At 40.2% G+C, this 20,124-nt stretch overlaps 1 pseudogene; it reads right to left on the bottom strand.

Moving 5' to 3' along the window:
- Positions 1 to 26: 26 nt before the first annotated feature.
- On the bottom strand, positions 27 to 3,897 carry Mapk3-ps2 (mitogen activated protein kinase 3, pseudogene 2; annotated as a pseudogene).
- Positions 3,898 to 20,124: the final 16,227 nt, after the last annotated feature.

The following is a 20,124-nucleotide window of genomic DNA, read 5'->3' as shown; positions in this document are numbered from 1 at the left end:
CTTTGGGGAGGCTTTGGTGCCACTGGCTAGAAATAGGCTGTCTTTTGGACAATCAGCTTCTTCAGCTGCATCTTGGAGACATTATCAAAGTCCATGTCAAAAGTGAACTAGTAGGGCATGATAGTGTATGCTTTTAATCCTAGCACTTGGGAGGCTGAGGTAGGTATATCTCTGAGTTCAAAACCAGCCTGGTCAACATAGTGAAGCTCCAGGGTAGCTACTGTTACATAGTGAGACCCTGTCTCCCAAAGACAAGCCAAACTAAACCCAAAATAGAAAACAAGAAGAGTGAAGGGCTTCTTGGACATTGGCCCATATGTCAGGTAAAGGAAGGGTTGAGCCAGGGCTTCCTGCACTGGGAGCCACTAGCTGGGTTTGAAGATTAACATCTTGTCCAGCAGGTTAAGAGTTTTGGAGTCAGATTGAGGGAAAATCTTGGTCTAGGATACCTTGGTGTTAGAGGGCACAGACTGTAGGTAGTTTGGAATCTTCATGTTGATGATACATTTAATGTCATCCTGGAATAGGGAACCCAGGATACATAGAGCATGGTTAAACTAGTTCAAATGATGCTTGCTGGGTAGATGGGCCAGTTGGAGAGCATCTCAGCCAGAATGCTGCCCTCAGATAGATGCAATGGACTTAGTAGTACCCTTGGAGTTAAGCCTGATCTCTGGGTCTGGGTACTAATGTGTGGCCACACACCATCAGAAGCCAATGAGATCATACTCAGGGTGATTAATTTAGGAGAGGTTAAAATTACAGATCTTAAGGTTGCAGGTAATGTTGATAATCAGATTGGAGGGCTTCACTTGTGGCACACTTTAGGTAAATGTGTACTAGAGACTCTGAAGGATCTGATAAAGGAAGTAGAGATGTGTTCATTGTTCAATTGCTAGCTCTCGAGTCATTTATGCAGGTTTGCCTTTATTGTGTCCTGAATGATGTAAACATCCATGATTACTTTCAGAGTGGGCATTTGAAGAATGTCTCTCATGCCTAAGATACTCTCATCGTGGGGTCTCAGCTAAATCTGAATCTACTGTTAGCATTCTGATGCTTGAAAGGTTAATCACTTGATGGCCATTGGCATCTTGTTTACACAATTATAAGCAGAGATGACTCTGTGTGTGTGTGTGTGTGTGTGTGTGTGTGTGTGTGTGTGTGCGCGCCCTTGCTGCACATGTCTTGTAGCTTTGTGAAGTGCTGCTGGTCTACTGGAAGGGTCATACTTTTACCACCTCCCTCAAGGTCCTAAGGACAACTACATTGGTTCTCTGTGGCTCTACACACCTGTCCACTGAAAGCCACCCTTACCTTGAATTATCTCAGTGTAAGGGCCGGTAATCTAGGAGCTTCTGTAAGGCTGGCCAGCAGACTAGAAATCTAAGAATTATAGACGAGAAGTTTGTAGTAGAAGCCATAGCCAAATAGAGTTTCAGAAGCTTTCCTCAAACAGCACAATGCATTTACAATCTTACAAACACAATCAAATACAATTTACAAACACAATCTTAGCAAGTGCCTCCATCCATTTAGAGATGAACGAAACTGTGTGCACAGAAAACATCAAGAGGACCACTTCCTAAACCTGGGCCTGGACCTCTGGATTCACCAAGGTCTGTTGTGGAAAAGTTTGATTGAGTCTGGATATGCAAAGGAAGATGTTTAAAGTTGAATATTACCCCTGACCCCCATAAGGCACTTCTGAGAAAATCTGGAGTCTTTATTTATAATTGGGGGTGTGGTGATAAGGAAGTAAAATCTATGTGCTTTCTTGCTGGTTCTTCCCAGGACAGTGACTCTATTCTACATAATTATTAAAGTTAAATCTGTGCACTGTATAACACAGCCTTGTGTTCTAGTTTCATTCTGTTGCTGTGATAAACATGGACCAAAAGCAACCCTGGGTAAATAAGGGCTGGTTTGGCTTACACTTTCAGGTCACAATCTGTCACTGAGGGTCAGCTCAGGAACTTAAGAAAGGACTTAAAGTGGATGCTTGTTGGTTGGCTTTGTGGTTCACTCAGAGGCTAAGGGTTAGCTAGCTGTCTTAGGTGGCTTAGGACCACTTGCCTAAGGATGGTGCCACCCACAATGGGCTTAACCCTCTTGCACTAATTAATAGTCAAGACAATCCCTCACTGATACCTTCTCAGGTCAACTTGATATAAGCCATTCCTCAATTGAGGCTTGCCTGAGATGACTCTAAGCTGTGTCAATTTGACAGTTAATGCTAACTATAATGCCTTGTAACTTTCAAAGCGTTATGCAAATGGAAATAAGATATTATCATCCTGGTATGTGGAGATCTTTTTCAGTATTGATATTTAAAAAATTTAAATTGTTTATTAGCATATATTTATAGTTAATAGGGCTTTGTTATGATCTTATGCTTGTATATGATGTATATGAGTGGGGAAAGCAAAAGACACTGCCAAGCAAAGGTGGAGGCAACTAGTGGCTCAGTCAAGCAGGGAAACATATCGAGAGAAATAACCCTGCCTGGTTGCTCAATTGAGAAAAATCCTGGAGTTTGACAATTGGAGCCTAATGTCAGCTTAGACCACCTACCTGTCATTCATGGATAGAGAAGCCCCAAGTTTTTGTAGCTCCAGAAGTCTACTTGACAGTCATATCTGCATCCTTTCAATAGGGTGATTAATATTTTCAAGATCTTGAAAATATGAAGACAGGTCCTCTGTTCATATCAATTTTAGCACTATGATTGCTTCTCATTTGGGAGATACTTGCAGATAGAACATTAGCCATGCCAAGGAGTTTTAGGAGAGGAAGAGAAACTGCCTAAGTCACAGACTGTAAAGGTAAGTGTGTGTGGTAGAAGCCTTTGGTATGAAAAGAAAGTGAAGACAACTCTGGTGGACATTGGACAGTTCAAAACAGGTTCAAAACCAGTGTGTGCCATAGGAGAGACAGGAGTCCATGACCCCTCAGCCTGCCCTGTACATGTAACTGCCAGCTTCAACATTTCATCATCTTTTTTCTGTCCCTTGTGTTATGGGTCAGAGAGATTGGCTCAGCAGTTAGAGCACTTGTTGCTCTTGCAGAGGACCCAACTTTAGTTCCTAGCACTCACAGGGCAGCTCATGTAACTCACTTCCAGAGGATCGAGTGCCCCACTCTGGCCTCTGCAGGCACTAGGCATGAACGCTCTGCACACACATACATGCAGGCAAAACATCTGTACACATAAAAAACTTAAAAATAGGTTTTTAGGTTTTAGTTTTTTTCACACATTCATATGAGTTTATGTATGCATTTCCTCACTACTGGTTAATCTTTCTTCTTTTCCTTGTGGGTTATTCACCAGGGAAAGCTGATCAGACCTGAATTTCTTCCAATAGAAAGTCTTCATTACCAGGCTAGCGACCACACTGGGTGTTCAGGATCCTAGTGCAGCCCCAAACCTTTCTCAGGGTGAGCTTTTAAGCACAAAACCCATGGCCTGGGTTGACATACTTCAGTTAACAAGAACAGTTGTCCAGAAGCAGAACTACAGAAGCCAAAAAGCAAGGTTAGCACACTGAGAGACTTTCCCAGAACTGTGGACTTTGATGGATGAGGCCTTTGTTTTCATTTTGGCAGGTGGTGCTGTCTACGTGCTGAGCTTACAGCCTGAATGTCTCTTCCATCATCATGGAGTCCTGCTAAGGCCTGGGGTCCTGTTACACTTTTCTTTTTGTTCCCCTATGCTTTATTATTTTATTATTCTTTTAGTTATTGTGTGACTTTATCTTATCTTATTGGGCTTTTGGGTTTTGTTTGCTTAAAACACCTTTAAAAAACCCCAACAGTCTCACCATATAGCCCAGGCTGGCCTTGAATGGCTGTGTAGCTGAACCTGGTCTTGACCTGTTGATCTTCCTGCTTCACCATCCCAGCGGATCTTGGCCTTTTGTTGCTTTAGCCTTGTCTCTCCTCTGTTTGTGCCCTCTTCTTCCTTCTTCCTCTAGCTTGCTCATTTCCTATGTCCACGTTGACCCTAAATGATTTCTTCACATGACATTCTTCACATTCTATGGGAGTGTTTCCAGTTGCTGGAGAGTAGGCGTTGGTGATTAGTAGGCTTTAATCAATTTTAAAGTACATTTCCCTCTATTGTAAAGGTCAATGTTGTTGCTAATACAGCAGGTTTCTCTTTATTAAGTAATATGTAACACTCCAGAGTAGACTGCTCAACAAGACCCCTAAATCAAACTGGAAGTGATATCAAAACTAACAGATTATCAAACTACATCACATGAAAAATTAAGTTAGCATGCATCTGTTTCAACTACTGCTCAATGTATTGATACTGAAATGGGTAAAATGCTAGATGAAGATTTCAGAAGTTTACTAGGAAAAATGATCAATGGCCTTAAGGTGTATAAACAAACAGATTAAGGACCCAGTGAGGAAAGTCAGCAACATAGAAAAAAAAAGTTAAGAAAATAGATGCAAATATCAACAGTAGGGATAAAAATATCATCAAACTTGAAAGGAGCATTTCTACAGTAAGAATGAAAACAGTATCATGGATGAAAAAAAATCAACAAGGAAATGGAGATTTTGGAAAACCCCTAGAAATGTTGGAAATAATAATTAAAAACTCAACAAACTAAATAAAAAAAAACAGTTAAAAGCATTACTAATAGCCTTGACCAAGCAGAAGAAAGACTATCAAGAAAATACTACACTCAAACATCAATAAGGGAAATAGAAAAAGGAAAACACAAACAAACAAAATACCGATTTTGAGTAAAACATCTGTGACACCAAACCTAAGAGTTCACAGGATTAAAGAAGAGCTGAGATAAATGATAAGGGAATGACAAATCTACTCAATGAAATCATAGCCTAAAATTTCTCAAATCTAGAGAAATAAATGGATATCCAGATGTAAGAGACATTTGAATCCCCTAATAGACACAAGCAAAAGAGCAGGGAATGGTCCATTTTAAGTCTTGAAAGATAATGACTTGCAACCAAGATTGCTCTATGCAGACACTTTAAAAAAAATAGATGGTGAAATATGGACATCAAGACAAGTACAAACCATGGCAGTTCATGACTGCCAAACTAGTACAGAAAAGATACTTAAAGAAACACTATATATGGAGAAAGAGGGAAAGTATGAGAGTTATGAGAACACAAGGAGGACTACATTTAATGAGAGGAGCAAATGAACCAACAGAGTGATAGGAAGGAATGTATCATGTCCAAATCAGTAAACCAGCAAACCGCTAATAGTGATGGGAGAGAAAGTAATGAGCAAAGAGTACTCTAACTAACAGTAAAATAACAAGAATTAAACAGCTATCAGTAATAGTACTGAATGTGAGTAGGCTCAAGTCACCAACAGAGAGGTGCTCACAAGTTTATTGGATTAAAAAACCCAAATCCAGCCTTCCAGTTTCCATCTGCACCTGGAGTTGACCCTGTGCCACAGCTCTCCATACCCAAATTCTGCCTGGAGAGAGCTGGTCTCCCAGGAGTGCTGACACACCTGAGAGCACAGGTAAGACCACCACTTCTGCTCAAATACCTGGCCCAAGAGGGACCCACCTGGAGCCCTCAGGACACAGGAACCAAGGAACAGCTGGGGACAGGGTCCATCTGTGCCCCGGAGCTGACCCTGTGCCACAGCTCTTCATACCCAAATTCTGCCTGGAGAGAGCCAGTCTCACAGTGCTGACACACCTGAGATCACAGGTTCACAGGCCCACAAGAGGGACAAGCCACAGTCAGAGACGGCAAGACCAGCTAACGTCAGAGATAACCAGATGGCAAGAGACAAGTACAAGAACATAAGCTACAGAAACAAAGGCTACTGGGCATCATCAGAACCCAGTTCTCACACTACAGCAAGTCCTGGTACCCCATCACACTGGAAAAGCAAGATATAAAGTTAAAATCACATCTAATGATGAGGATAGAGGACTTTAAGAAGGCCATAAATAACTCTCTTAAAGAAACATAGGAATCCCACTCCTACAACACCCAGAGGGAGCCTGACGCCCAGGTGCTCGGAAACATCCAGGATGACAAGAGAGGTCACAACATCTGCCCCAACACCTGGAGTAACTGGATCCCCCAGGATCCAGGGGCACATGAACCCTTGACCAGCCAGGGCACGGGCCCCTTCCAGTCTGAACCAGTGCCCTGAGCAGACCTTGGGCACTGGCTCTGCACCTATTCCCACAACACCCAGAAGAAGCTCTACTCCAAGGTGCTCTAAAATGCCCAGGATCACAGGTGAGGAGGCCACAACAACTGCCCTAACACCCAGAGTAACTGGATCCCACAGGTTCTAGGGATGCAGGAACGCCCACTCATCCAGTGGCATGGGTTCCTTCTAGTCTGAACCTGGACATGGAGCAGACCTGGGGTGCTAGCTCTCCATCCATTCTTATGTTACCTAGAGGGAACCAGACTCTCAGGTGCTCTGAAATGCCCAGGATCACAGGGTCCCAGGATCACAGGAGATTACAGAGGAAGCTCCACTCCCAGGAGATCGGACACAATCAGGAGCACTGGAGCTCTGACACACTCAAAATCACAGTTGAGGTCACAACACCCAGCTTAACTAGGACCGCCCACAAGAACCAGGGAAAAACAAAACCCTGCCCAGCCAGAGGCACGAGTTCCTTCCAGCTAGCATCAGTGCCTGGAGCAAACCCAGGGTTCTGGCTCCCCACTCACTCCTGTAACACCCTGAGAAAGCTTGACTCCCAGGAGCTCTGACGCAACAGGATCTTAGCAGCTTTGTCACACCAGAATTTCAGGAACCCAGAGGCAGCTTGACTCCCAGGAGATCTGACACACTCAGGATCCCAGGATCCCAGGATCACAGAGACAGCTGGAATCTGAGGAGTTCTAACACAACCAGGACAACAGGAGGGACAGGCTCCAGTCAGAGGCAGCACGGGCAGGTAGCACTAGAGATAACCAGATGGCGAGAGGCAAGCATAAGAACATAAGCAACAGAAACCAAGGCTAAGTAGCATCGTCAGAACTCAGTTCTCACACTACAGCAAGTCCTGCATACCCCATCACACCGGAAAAGCAAGATATAAATTTAAAATCACATCTAATGATGAGGATAGAAGACGTGAGGAAGGACATAAATAACTCCCTTAATTCTGCTGCCTACAGGAAACACACCTCAGAGACAAAGACAGACATTACCTCAGAGTGAAAGGCTGGAAAACAATTTTCCAAGCAAATGGTCAGAAGAAGCAAGCTGGAGTAGCCATTCTAATATCAAATAAAATCAATTTTCAACTAAAATTCATCAAAAAAGATAAGGAAGGACACTTTATATTCATCAAAGGAAAAATCCACCAAGATGAACTCTCAATCCTAAATATCTATACCCCAAATACAAGGGCACCTACATATGTAAAAGAAACTTTACTAAAGCTCAAAACACACATTGCACCTCACACAATAATAGTGGGAGATTTCAACACCCCACTCTCATCAATGGACAGATCATGGAAACAGAAATTAAACAGAGATGTAGACAGACTAAGAGAAGTCATGAGCCAAATGGACTTAACGGATATTTATAGAACATTCTATCCTAAAGCAAAAGGATATACCTTCTTCTCAGCTCCTCATGGTACTTTCTCCAAAATTGACCATATAATTGGTCAAAAAACGGGCCTCAACAGGTACAGAAAGATAGAAATAATCCCATGCATGCTATCGGACCACCACGGCCTAAAACTGGTCTTCAATAACAATCAAGGAAGAATGCCCACATATACTTGGAAACTGAACAATGCTCTACTCAATGATAACCTGGTCAAGGAAGAAATAAAGAAAGAAATTGAAAACTTTTTAGAATTTAATGAAAATGAAGGTACAACATACCCAAACTTATGGGACACAATGAAAGCTGTGCTAAGAGGAAAACTCATAGCGCTGAGTGCCTGCAGAAAGAAACAGGAAAGAGCATATGTCAGCAGCTTGACAGCACACCTAAAAGCTCTAGAACAAAAAGAAGCAAATACACCCAGGAGGAGTAGAAGGCAGGAAATAATCAAACTCAGAGCTGAAATCAACCAAGTAGAAACAAAAAGGACCATAGAAAGAATCAACAGAACCAAAAGTTGGTTCTTTGAGAAAATCAACAAGATAGATAAACCCTTAGCCAGACTAACGAGAGGACACAGAGAGTGCGTCCAAATTAACAAAATCAGAAATGAAAAGGGAGACATAACTACAGATTCAGAGGAAATTCAAAAAATCATCAGATCTTACTATAAAAACCTATATTCAACAAAACTTGAAAATCTTCAGGAAATGGACAATTTCCTAGACAGATACCAGGTATCGAAGTTAAATCAGGAACAGATAAACCAGTTAAACAACCCCATAACTCCTAAGGAAATAGAAGCAGTCATTAAAGGTCTCCCAACCAAAAAGAGCCCAGGTCCAGACGGGTTTAGTGCAGAATTCTATCAAACCTTCATAGAAGACCTCATACCAATATTATCCAAACTATTCCACAAAATTGAAACAGATGGATCACTACCGAATACCTTCTACGAAGCCACAATTACTCTTATACCTAAACCACACAAAGACACAACAAAGAAAGAGAACTTCAGACCAATTTCCCTTATGAATATCGACGCAAAAATACTCAACAAAATTCTGGCAAACCGAATCCAAGAGCACATCAAAACAATCATCCACCATGACCAAGTAGGCTTCATCCCAGGCATGCAGGGATGGTTTAATATACGGAAAACAATCAACGTGATCCATTATATAAACAAACTGAAAGAACAAAACCACACGATCATTTCATTAGACGCTGAGAAAGCATTTGACAAAATTCAACACCCCTTCATGATAAAAGTCCTGGAAAGAATAGGAATTCAAGGCCCATACCTGAACATAGTAAAAGCCATATACAGCAAACCAGTTGCTAACATTAAACTAAATGGAGAGAAACTTGAAGCAATCCCACTAAAATCAGGGACTAGACAAGGCTGCCCACTCTCTCGCTACTTATTCAATATAGTTCTTGAAGTTCTAGCCAGAGCAACCAGACAACAAAAGGAGGTCAAGGGGATACAGATCGGAAAAGAAGAAGTCAAAATATCACTATTTGCAGATGATATGATAGTATATTTAAGTGATCCCAAAAGTTCCACCAGAGAACTACTAAAGCTGATAAACAACTTCAGCAAAGTGGCTGGGTATAAAATTAACTCAAATAAATCAGTTGCCTTCCTCTATACAAAAGAGAAACAAGCCGAGAAAGAAATTAGGGAAACGACACCCTTCATAATAGACCCAAATAATATAAAGTACCTCGGTGTGACTTTAACAAAGCAAGTAAAAGATCTGTACAATAAGAACTTCAAGACACTGAGGAAGGAAATTGAAGAAGACCTCAGAAGATGGAAAGATCTCCCATGCTCATGGATTGGCAGGATTAATATAGTAAAAATGGCCATTTTACCAAAAGCGATCTACAGATTCAATGCAATCCCCATCAAAATACCAATCCAATTCTTCAAAGAGTTAGACAGAACAATTTGCAAATTCATCTGGAATAACAAAAAACCCAGGATAGCTAAAGCTATCCTCAACAATAAAAGGACTTCAGGGGGAATCACTATCCCTGAACTCAAGCAGTATTACAGAGCAATAGTGATAAAAACTGCATGGTATTGGTACAGAGACAGACAGATAGACCAATGGAATAGAATTGAAGACCCAGAAATGAACCCACACACCTATGGTCACTTGATTTTTGACAAAGGAGCCAAAACCATCCAATGGAAAAAAGATAGCATTTTCAGCAAATGGTGCTGGTTCAACTGGAGGTCAATATGTAGAAGAATGCAGATCGATCCATGCTTATCACCCTGTACAAAGCTTAAGTCCAAGTGGATCAAGGACCTCCACATCAAACCAGACACACTCAAACTAATAGAAGAAAAACTAGGGAAGCATCTGGAACACATGGGCACTGGAAAAAATTTCCTGAACAAAACACCAATGGCTTATGCTCTAAGATCAAGAATCGACAAATGGGATCTCATAAAACTGCAAAGCTTCTGTAAGGCAAAGGACACTGTGGTTAGGACAAAACGGCAACCAACAGATTGGGAAAAGATCTTTACCAATCCTACAACAGATAGAGGCCTTATATCCAAAATATACAAAGAACTCAAGAAGTTAGACCGCAGGGAAACAAATAACCCTATTAAAAAATGGGGTTCAGAGCTAAACAAAGAATTCACAGCTGAGGAATGCCGAATGGCTGAGAAACACCTAAAGAAATGTTCAACATCTTTAGTCATAAGGGAAATGCAAATCAAAACAACCCTGAGATTTCACCTCACACCAGTGAGAATGGCTAAGATCAAAAACTCAGGTGACAGCAGATGCTGGCGAGGATGCGGAGAAAGAGGAACACTCCTCCATTGTTGGTGGGATTGCAGAATGGTACAACCATTCTGGAAATCAGTCTGGAGGATCCTCAGAAAATTGGACATTTAACTGCCTGAGGATCCAGCTATAACTCTCTTGGGCATATACCCAAAAGATGCCCCAACATATAAAAGAGACACGTGCTCCACTATGTTCATTGCAGCCTTATTTATAATAGCCAGAAACTGGAAAGAACCCAGATGCCCTTCAACAGAGGAATGGATACAGAAAATGTGGTACATCTACACAATGGAATATTACTCAGCTATCAAAAACAACGACTTTATGAAATTCGTAGGCAAATGGTTGGAACTGGAAAACATCATCCTGAGTGAGCTAACCCAATCACAGAAAGACATACATGGTATGCACTCATTGATAAGTGGCTATTAGCCCAAATGCTTGAATTACCCTAGATCCCTAGAACAAACGAAAGTCAAGACGGATGATCAAAATGTGAATGCTTCACTCCTTCTTTAAAAGGGGAACAAGAATACCCTTGGCAGGGAAGAGAGAGGCAAAGATTAAAACAGAGACTGAAGGAACACCCATTCAGAGCCTGCCCCACATGTGGCCCATACATATACAGCCACCCAATTAGACAAGATGGATGAAGCAAAGAAGTGCAGACCGACAGGAGCCGGATGTAGATCACTCCTGAGAGACACAGCCAGAATACAGCAAATACAGAGGCGAATGCCAGCAGCAAACCACTGAACTGAGAATAGGACCCCCGTTGAAGGAATCAGAGAAAGAACTGGAAGAGCTTGAAGGGGCTCGAGACCCCATATGTACAACAATGCCAAGCAACCAGAGCTTCCAGGGACTAAGCCACTACCTAAAGACTATACATGGACTGACCCTGGACTCTGACCTCATAGGTAGCAATGAATATCCTAGTAAGAGCACCAGTGGAAGGGGAAGCCCTGGGTCCTGCTAAGACTGAACCCCCAGTGAACTAGACTGGTCGGGGGAGGGCAGCAATGGGGGGAGGGTTGGGAGGGGAACACCCATCAGGAAGGGGAGGGGGTAGGGGGATGTTTGCCCGGATACCGGGAAAGGGAATAACACTCGAAATGTATATAAGAAATACTCAAGTTAATAAAAAAAATAAATAAAATGTAAAAAAAAATACAGGAAAACACAGGTAAACAGGTAGAAGCCCTTAAAAAGGAAACACAAAAATTCCTTTAAAAATTATATGAAAACACAACAAAACAGGTGAAGGAATTGAAGAAAACCATTCAGGATCTAAAAGTGGAAATAGAAACAATAAAGAAATCACAAAGGGAAACAAATCTGAAGATAGAAAACTTAGGAAAGATATCAGAAGTCATCAACAGGGGCTGGGGATTTAGCTCAGTGGTAGAGCGCTTACCTAGGAAGCGCAAGGCCCTGGGTTCGGTCCCCAGCTCCGGAAAAAAAGAACCAAAAAAAAAAAAAAAAAAAAAAGAAGTCATCAACAACAGATCACAAGAGACAGAAGAGAGAATCTCAGGGGCAGAAGATGCCATAGAAAACATTGACAAAATAGACAAAGAAAATATAAAAAGCAAAAAGCTCCTAACCCCAAACATCCAGGAAATCTGGGACACAATAAGAAGACCAAATCTAAGAATAATAGGTATAGAAGAGAATGAAGATTCCCAACTTAAATGGCCAGTAAATATCTTCAAGAAAATTATAGAAGAAAAATTACCTAACCTAAAGAAAGAGATGCCCGTGAATATACAAGAAGCCTACAGAACTCCAAGTAGATTGGACCAGAAAAGAAATTCCCCCCATCACATAATAGTCAAAACACCAAATGCACAAAACAAAGAAAGAATATTAAAAGCAGTAAGGGAAAAAGTCAAGTAACATACATATAAAGGCAGACCTATCAGAATTACACCAGACTTCTCAACAGAGACTATGAAACAGATGATCTTGGGCAGATGTCATACAGATCTTAAGAGAACAAAAATGCTATCCCAGGTTACTATACCCAGCAAAATGTTGAATTACCATAGATGGAGAAACCAAGATATTCCATGCTAAAACCAAATTTACACAATATCTTTCCACAAATCTAGCCCTACAAAGAATAATAAATGGAAAACTCCAATACAAGGAGAGAAACTATACTCTAGAAAAAGCAAGAAAGCAATCTCCTTGCAATTAACCCAAAAGAAGATAGCCACACAAACATATTTCCACCTCTAAAAACAAAAGTAATAGGAAGTAACAATCACTTTTCCTTAATATCTCTTAACATCAATAGACTCAATTCCCCAATAAAAACATATAGACTAACAGGCTGGATACTTAAACAGGACCCAGCATTTTGCTGCATAGAGGAAACATACCTCAGTGACAAAGACAGACACTACCTTAGAGTAAAAGACTAGAAAACAATTTTCCAAGCAAATGGTCCCAAGAAACAAACAGGAGTAGCTATTCTAATATTGAATAAAATCGACTTTCAACAAAAAGTTATCAAAAAAGATAAGGAAGGACACTTCATATTCATCAAAGGAAAAATTCAACAAGATGAACTTTCAATCCTGAATGTAGGTGCTCCAAGTGCAAGGGCACCTACATTCATAAAAGAAACCTTACTAAAGCTCAAAGCACACATTACACCTCACACCATAACAGTGGGAGATATCAATACACCACTCGCATCAAGGGACAGATCATGGAAATAGAAACTAAACAGAGACATAGAGAAACGGACAGAAGTTATGAACCAAATGGATTTAACAGATATTTATAAAACATTTCATTCTAAAACAAAAGACTATACCTTCTTCTTAGCACCTCATGGTAACTTTTCCAAAATTGATCATATTTTTGGTCACAAAACAGGCCTTAACAGATACAAGAAGATTGAAATAATCCCATTTGTCCTATCAGATCACCACATACCAAAGCTGGTCTTCAATAACAACAAAAATGACAGAAAGCCCACATATACATGGGGGATTCACCATTCCTGACCTCAAGCTTTATTACAGAGCAATAGTGATAAAAATCTGTATTGTATTGGTACAGAGACAGGCATGTAGATCAATGGAAACTAAAACTATCCAATGGGAAAAAAAACAGCATTTTCAACAAATGGTGCTGTTCAACTGGAGGTCAGCATTGTAGAAGAATGCAGATCGATCCATTCTTATCACCCTGTACAAAGCTTAAGTCCAAGTGGATCAAGGACCTCCACAAAAAACCAGATACACTCAAACTAATAGAAGAAAAAGTGGAGAAGAGTCTCAAACACATGGGCACTGGGGAAAATTTCTTGTTCAAAACTCCAATGGCTTATGGCCTAAGATCATGAACTGACAAATGGGACCTCATAAAACTGCAAAGCTTCTGTAAGGCAAAGGACACTGTCATTAGGACAAAACAGCAACCAACAGATTGGGCAAAGATCTTTACCAATCCTACATCCGATAGAGGGCTAATATCCAATATATACAAAGAACTCACAAAGTTAGACCCCAGAGAACCAAATAACCCTATTAAAATGGGGTAAAGCTAAACAAAGAATTCTCAGCTGAGGAATATCGAATGGCTGAGAAGCACCTAAAGAAATGTTCAACATCTTTAGTCATAAGGGAAATGCAAATCAAAACAACCCTGAGATTCCACCTCACACCAGTCAGAATGGCTAAGACCAAAAAACGCAAGTGACAACAGATGCTGGCGATGATGCAGAGAAAGAGGAACACTCCTCCATTGTTGGTGAGATTACAAGCTGGTACAACCATTCTGGAAATCAGTCTGGAGGTTCCTCAGAAAATTGGACATTGTACTATCTGAGAACCCAGCTATACCTCTTGTGGGCATATTCCTAAATGAGACTCCAACATACAACAAAGACACATGCTCCACTATATTCATAGCAGCCTTATTTATAATAGCCAGAAGTTGGAAAACATCCAGATACCCTTCAACAGAGGAATGGATACAAAAAATGTTGTACATTTACACAGTGGAGTACTACTACTCAGCTATCAGAAACAATGACTTAAAGAAATTCATAAGCAAATGGATAGAACTAGACAATATCATCCCGAATGAAGTAACCTAGTCACAAAAGAACACACATGTACTCATTGAGAAGCAGATATTAGGCAAAGAGCTTGGAATACCCATGATACAACACAGGGACCACATGAAGCTCAAAGGAAGGAAGACCGAAGAGTGGGTGCTTCAGTTCTACTTAGAAGGGGGAACAAAATAATCAAGGGAAGTAGAGTGTGGGAGGGACCTGGGAGGAAGAAAGGAAGGGGAGGGGAAAAAGAGGGTCAAGGTCAGATGTGGAAGGTATGGGTGCAAATTGAAGAGATCCACAGAGGGTTAGGAAATTCAGCAGAGGTGTGTCACAATGGGGCATAGCAACCAGAATGTGCCAGATGCCAGGCAAGCAAGAGTCTTCCAGCGTCCCACAGGGATGACATTAGTTGAAGTACCTCATAAAGGGGAGAGAGAACCTATGAAGACCATATCTAGAGATTAGGCATGGCCCCGCAGTTGAGGACTGGGGCCACCCACCCATCTCCAAAACTTTAACTCAGAATTGCTCATGTCTAAAGGAAATACAAGGATAAAGAGTAGATCAGTGACCGAAGGAAAGGCCATCCAGAGACTGCCCCACCTGGGGATCCATTCCACATGCAAACACCAAACCCAGACACTATTGCTGATGCCAAGAAGTGCTTGCAGACAGGAGCCTGATCCAGCTGTCTCCTGAGCGGCTCTGAGATATGTCTCTTTACCAACACAGATGTGGATGCAGGAAGTCAACCATCTGCCTGATCACAGCGACCCCGATGGAGGAGTTAGGGGAAAGACTGAAGGAGCTGAAAGGGCCTTATCTGGCATTAATGGGAGGGGAGGCCCTTGATCCTGTGAAGGCTTGATTTCCCAGTGTAGAGGAATGCTTGGCTGTTGACATGGGAGTGGGTATGTGGGTGGGGGAGCAGGGTAATGGGGGATAGGATAGGGAGTTTGCAGAGGGGAAACTTGGAAAGGGGATAACATTTGAAATGTAAAAAAATAAAATATCCAATTTGAAAAGAAAACAAATCCAGCTATCTGTTGTCTCCAAGAAACACAGAGTGATAGCTAAAGTCCGTCTGTCAAATGAGCCAGAAATAAGCTGCAGTAGGTGTTTCCGATATCTGAGAAAATAGTCTTTGCACAGCATTAGAAAGAGGATAAGGAACATCACTGCATAAATGAGACAAACATGCCACTAAGAATATACAATTAAACAGGAAAAGGGAATAACATTTGAAATGTAAATAAGAAATACCCAATTTAAAAAATGAAAAAAAAATAAAAAATATACAATTGCAAATATCTGTGTACTAAGTGTTGTGGCTCCATGTTTTATAAATAGACGCTGATGGTCATAAGATGTCTAAGAGCTCCTCATATATGAATAGTGGTTGACTTCAATATTCCAAAGTGCAAATCAACAAAGAAACAGCAGAATTAAAATGAACATAACAAATAGCTACAGAATATTCCACCTAGAAGAAATGTATGCATTTTCTCAACAGCCCATTGGCTTTCTCTCTGAAATTGATCACATACTAAATCTCAAAGCAAGCTTTAAAAACCAACACAGAATCAAAGTAATTCTTTGTATCTTTTTGGATCACAGTGCAATAAAACTAGAAATTGATAGCAAGAGAAATTACACAAATACTTGGAGACTGAACTATATACTTTTCAAAAGAAAACAAATCACAACTTACCAAAACCTTTCCCCTTTCTTTTAAAATTTGTTTTTGCATTTGACTTTGTTGTTTTTTGTTGTTGTTAATATTTGCCACATATTTCACAATTTTTCTAATAATTTTTATTATCTATTCACTTTATATCATGATTGCATCCCTTTTAAGATACATTTAAAACAATTCTTTCAAAAAACTCAAATATTATTTTATTATTGTGATGTATGTGTGTGTATGATTATGTGTGGAGGGTGCACACATGCCATGCACATCATTCATGTGGAATTCACAGGGCTGTGGAATTGGTCCCTCTTTTCACCTTCACATTCTAGGCTCTAAACTCAGCTTACTGGGCTTGCTTGACAAGTGCTTTATCTGCTGAGCCATCTTGTGGGTCCCACATACTCCCACCTTTTAAGCTAAGGCATTTGTAAGAGGAAAGTTTGTAGCCATAAGTGCCTACATTGAAAAATTAGGGAGCTATAAAATAACAATGATGCAGTTAAGGTCTTAGAAAAACAAGAACAAGCCAAGTCCCAGCACACCAGGCTGCCGGAAACAATAAAGACTGGCATGGAAAGTACTACAACGGAGAATAAAGCAGTGATGCACAGAATCTATTAAAGAAAAGGTTGGTTGTTCTAAAAGATAAATAAGATTGACAACCTCCTAGCCAAGCAGACCTCAGATGAAAGGAAAGAGAGAGAAAACTCAAATTAATAAAATTGGGGTTAAAAGAGGGAAAGTTACAACAAATTCCAACAAAATCTTGAACTTTGGGGAACACTTAAAAAATTTCTAGACATATATAACTTGGGAAAATCAAGACTCAGGACAAACAATGACACTAAGGTCTCTGTAGAAGAAAAAGCCTAGAATCTACATTTTTATGAAAGCACTAACACTAGCACTATTTAAAGTCTTCCACAAGACAGAAAGGGGAAGAACATTTATGATGACAGTATTATCCTTATGCCAGGACCAGATAGAAGTACAAAAACATAAACAATAAAGGAAGCCATACACCAATTTTACTGATGAACATAGATATAAGTACACCCAATAAAATTCTTGAAAATTGTATTCAAGAACACATTAAAAGACTATGTCCAAGTGTTTTCATACCAGGAATGCAAGGTTGTTTCTACACATGCAAATTAATAGTTATAAACCAGTGTGTAATTAGACTTAATTTCAGAAATTATATGGTCACCTTAATAGATTCAGGAGAAGTCTTTGGCAAAGTTCAACATTCCTTAATGATAAATGCCTTGATAAAAAAACAGGAATAGAAGGAACATATCACAACACAAGAATATGTGCACAACAACCCTATAAGCAATAGCACTAAATGGAAAAAAAAACCTGAAAACATTTCCTCTAAGATCGAGAACAAAGCAGGGTGCTATGATGTTAACTTGATACAACTTAGAGTTATTTTGGATGTGGGAACCTTAATTGAAAAAAAGGTTTCCACTACATTGGCTCATGGACAAACTGTGGTGTGTCCTCTTGATTGATAATTGATGTGGGAGGACCCAGCCCACTGTGGGCACTGCCATCTCTGGGCTGGTGATCCTGGAAAGAAAGCAGCTGAGTAAGCCAGTAAGAAGCATCCCTTCATGGCTTCTTTATCAGTTCCTTCTTTATCAGTTTGAGAAAATGTGTACATTTCTTTTGGGTGTAATATTCTGTAACTATTTGTTATGTTCATTTTAATTCTGTTTCCTTAGATGTGAGATTATAAATGAAATAAACTCTTTTCTCCCCAAAGTTGCTTTTGGCCATGGTATTTTATGCAGCAATAGAAACCCTAACTAAGACAGATGCTCACTTTCAGCAGTGCTACTCAATATGGTTCTTGAAAAGTTTTAGCTTGAGTAATAGACAAGAGTACAAAATATAAGGGATTAAATTCAGAATATAGAAACAAACAAATCCATAACAACCAGAGACTGAACCAGTTAGTGAAGTCTCCTTAGGGCTGGATGATTCACTGCTGAATTGTACCAAACTCCCATGAAGACCTGATAGAATACCTCTCATACTTTCCCACAAAACAGAAAAGGAAGGAACACTCCAAACCCATTCTATAAAACTTGTATTACCCTGATATAAAAATGGTATGTAAAGGCACTACAACACATATGAACTAATTTTCATGTTGAACACAGTTACAAAAATCATTAAAACATAAAATTAAAACATAAGAATGTATGGTTGTAAATTTAACCTCCATGAAGCTGTAACACAAAAAAAGAAAATCAAAACATGGATTGGTGATACAGCTTGGTGCTAGAGTACTTGTCCAATGCTCCCAAGACCGGAAGTTTGACCCTTAGCATTGCAGTAAAGAAAAGAGGTGGGGCTGGAGAAATGGTTCAGCAGTTAGGAGCTCCTGTTGCTCTTGCAGAGGACTCAAATGTAGTTTCCAGCATCCATAACAGGTAGCTACCTCCAGGGGATCTGATGCCCTCTTCTGGCCTCTGTGGGTACCCACACATAAGCTGTATATACATACACAGCAACACACATATACACGTAAATAGAATACAAATCGTTAAAAAAATGGATAAAGAGGTTAAGGGTTGGCATGGTGGTACATGCCTTTAATTTCCAGTACATGGGAGGTTAAGGCAGACTTAAATTCTATGAGTTTATAGCCAACCTGGTCTACATAGTAAGTTCCAGGCCAGCCAGGGCAGCATAATGAGACCCTGTTTCAAAACAAAATAAAACAAAACAAAACAAATCCCCCCACAAACAAACAATAGAAAAAGAAGTTTCTTTAAGGGTTCTAAATCAAATCAAACTACACTTGGTGCAGCATGCCTGCAATCCCTGTGTTTAGGAGGTTGGTAGGGGTAGTTCAGCCATAGAGATGATAAGGCATTGTCTACAAAATTATAAGAGAAATATGGACTTAAAAATTTTATATAGTATCTAGATACTTATTTGAATATAAAATCAATTGACAGATGGACTGCTAAAAGTGCTGCTCAAGGATAGAATACAGCCAAATAATGATGTGGAAATTTCTGGTTTCTTTGGAGACTCAGTTATGTCATGTGCTATTTTGTCGAAGTAGACACAGGTGAGAGGATGTTTTGAAACATGAAAGAATGTATGATGATTAGAAACAATATAAATATATCTCTATAGACAGAATGATGAAGCTCTTGCATTGGTTTGCCTTGTACCATGTCGTGATTGATCTTCACTTGTCATGACTTCATAGGGAGTAATTTGCCAAAGAACTTCTTGTGATACTCTGGCTGCTTCTTTTCCCTTCTGTGAACTCATGCCAATTGGTGGAGCCTCTCAGTTTCTTCTGAATTGAACTTGCCACTGCTGATTTGTGTTTGGTGTTTGCCGAGTGGAATGGACTACAGCTGCTGATTCATGTTGGTATATTGATAGAGGACTGGACTGCTGACAACGAAGATTGGAATAGCCCCAAGAACTATTTCTTTTTTTTTTTTGGTTCTTTTTTTTCGGAGCTGGGGACCGAACCCAGGGCCTTGCGCTTCCTAGGTAAGCGCTCTACCACTGAGCTAAATCCCCAGCCCCCCAAGAACTATTTCTAAACAGGCTCACAACCCCCACTTCCTATTAACTTTTCTTTTTCCCTACCTCTGGTGGGTGGACTAAAGGGAGGTTAAAGGTGTTAAAAACCCTAATCAAAGTAGGTTTTGAAAAATTTAAGCCTACAAAATAAGAAAGAGTTAAACAAACTCTATAATGGAAACTTCAGGAGGAAAGGGCAGGGTAGAATCAGAGTCAACTTAAACACAAGCCAAGATCAAACCATATGGACAGCATGTTTCAAAACAAAACACAAAGACAAACTGAGGAAGATAATTATCTCCTTTATTTTAGAGACAAGGGGTGTGTGAAACTTCCTTTGTTCCCACCTCTTCCTGCTGACTTGGTT

Source organism: Rattus norvegicus, chromosome X, assembly GCF_036323735.1.
Source record: "Rattus norvegicus strain BN/NHsdMcwi chromosome X, GRCr8, whole genome shotgun sequence".
Lineage (NCBI taxonomy): Eukaryota > Metazoa > Chordata > Mammalia > Rodentia > Muridae > Rattus > Rattus norvegicus.
The sequence above is the reverse complement of the archived record's forward strand: the minus strand, read 5'-3'. Positions and strand labels throughout refer to the sequence as shown.